Here is a 2,569-nt window from a genome sequence, read left to right as displayed (position 1 = left end):
TACAAAACAGCAGGAGAAAAAAACCTTCCCTGAAAAAAAAGAAGCCTTTAAAAAACAGGTTTAAATAGGGTTTAGTAATTGCAGTGCTATTTTGCTTTTCTTTGTTTATTTTTGTTTTTCAAGTGTTTGTGCAGACCCTGCAGCTTAATGGCAAATGCATGAGTGAAAATATTTTGAGCCCATGACTGACCTTTTTAAGACTATCTTTTTAGTTCACAGAAGGTTCAGGACAGCATCAGGATGTTGCTTCACATGGGCACTCTATGGGGATGTGAAAAATGGTGTGAGAACTGAGAACAAAAATAAAAACTTTTTATAAATCAAAGCTTTGGTCCTGTAAGTCTCTTCTCAGGAGAGAAGACATCTACTCACCCTAAACATCTCTGCAAAGAGTTTTCACATGTACCCCAACCTGAGGACTCACAGCAAGCTTTGTGTGCTTGTACTTTTAATACAGCCTGCAAGGTAAATGGAGAGGAGAGGATGGGATGGGATGGGATGGGATGGGATGGGATGGGATGGGATGGGATGAAGTTGCTGTGAGGGAGGTCAGGTGCGGTACTAGCTGATTGAGATGGCAATTTCCTGTAATTGTCATTTAGTGGTTTGCACACTAACCCAGTAATCTAACCTCTTTCTATGCTCAGTGCTGGCTTTCTTTTGCACATTGAACAAAGGGGAAACACTGTCAGCTGTTTCTGCTCTTCTGGCTGCTTTGCCATAGCTGACTGTGCTCAGTCAGCTGAGGGCACTCTCATTTACTGTCACTAACATCAAGAGTTACTGCCCACCTTCTCTGTGTGTTGTTTATAGCAGGTAGAAGAGTGGTGATGTATTGAGCCTATAGTTCCTCTGCACCCACTTGACATAGGAGTAACAAAACACAATGGCCAAAGGGCCCTGTGCTCTCCATCTCCCTGCCTGGGTGCACACCATCTCCCCACTGTAGAGCTTCTCAGTTGCAGCCGTGTGGTGCAGCCCCTCACTCCAGTTTGCACTTCTTTATCCATCACGAAATGTGTTTGAGAGTATGGGCTCAGTAGGTATTAATTTTTCCTGGATGATTTTGTATTTTTGAGGGGGACAGAGAGCATGCTAATATTCCATAAAAAGAGAAGAAGGAGGTTAAAAAGCACATCCACTTTATTTTTGGAGTAATTTGTGTGTTTCTTCTGTCATGCCTTGATATTTATGAGAGATGTCTTTATAAAAAATATCAAAAATATCTCCATCAAAGCTCTCAAATTTTGCTTCAAATTTTTTTCCTAATACTAGTGACCCAGCAAAGAGATGTTTGTACTTTCTCTAATCTCAGTACTAGATAAAGATGATCTATTTAATTTAACATTAGATCCTAGATAATCATGTTACTCTTAATCCACCAAAATAAAAATATTTTAATTGACTATTGAATGTTTCTGAAATTCTGAAATTACACTATCTAGGATATTGGCTATTTAATGTAAGAATGCTGATAAGGTTTTGTTTGTAATAACAAACAAAATACTTTCCTTCAACAACCCTCAATCTCAATGTACTCAAATTCTAGTAATCTGAGCAGCTTCAGAATTTATACATTTTTCAAATAAGGTATCAGGCCTGCCATTGTAATTTCTGCTCTGGCTACTTCATGACTCTGTGGACTCTTGACCTCCCACCTGCAGAGCTTGTTAGTCCGGAGCAAAGGTCAAACTTTGTCTTAAACAGAATTTAAACAAACAAAAAGCATAGGAAAACCCTTAATAGCTGAAGCATTTCTCAGTTTCACTTCCCAGGGCAACAACTTCAAGTTCTAGAACATCAACCCAAGGCCAGCTGGAGAATTGCAATGCTGCCAAAAACATCTTCTTGGAGGATATAGCCAGAGTAGATGGGAAATAGCCCAGCAAAATTACGTCAGAAATGACAGCTCAGTATCCGTACTAATTCAGTGAATCTCAAATGAAAGACACAGTGGTGTTCTCCAGCCTCCACTCAGTGGGTTATTTAGGAGGTGAAGAGTTGTGGTTATACAGAGAAAATGCAAGGGAACTCGCAGCATTCATTATACAAGGATACTCATTGTTATGAAATTGCTTACATTTTCTGATGCCAATCATGTTAATCTCTTGCTCAGCTGAGAAATGGGTTAAAAAAAGTGTTCTAATAACAACAAATTGGATAAGGGGTGGGTGTGAAGGAATATAGTTACTTTGGATAATAAACTAAGCCCATTACAGAGATTTTTCTAGTGCTGACAGATTTCTGCCATCCTCTATATCACAACAATAGAAGACACACCAAAAACTCTCTGTGCTAGACTATCAGCAAGTACAAAATAATTAGGAAGTGTATTAGACATACAGGGATATATTTGTGTTGCTGACCTGTCTGGATGGACCCCAAAAAAGCCAGCTGCTTTACGTAAGTAAGTCAGCATGACAAAAAAAGCCACAATGCAGTCAAAAAACAGGTGGGTATTTTGACCTTTCTTCTCCATTGGCCTTTATCCTATTTTTGAGCTTACTTTACTGCTGTGATTTTCTTTTCTTCTTTGGATTTTAATTAAACTTTCCTTAAGCTTTCTAGC

The sequence above is a fragment of the Gavia stellata genome, chromosome 1 (assembly GCF_030936135.1).
Source record: "Gavia stellata isolate bGavSte3 chromosome 1, bGavSte3.hap2, whole genome shotgun sequence".
Classification (NCBI taxonomy): domain Eukaryota; kingdom Metazoa; phylum Chordata; class Aves; order Gaviiformes; family Gaviidae; genus Gavia; species Gavia stellata.
Note: the sequence above shows the minus strand (reverse complement) of the source record.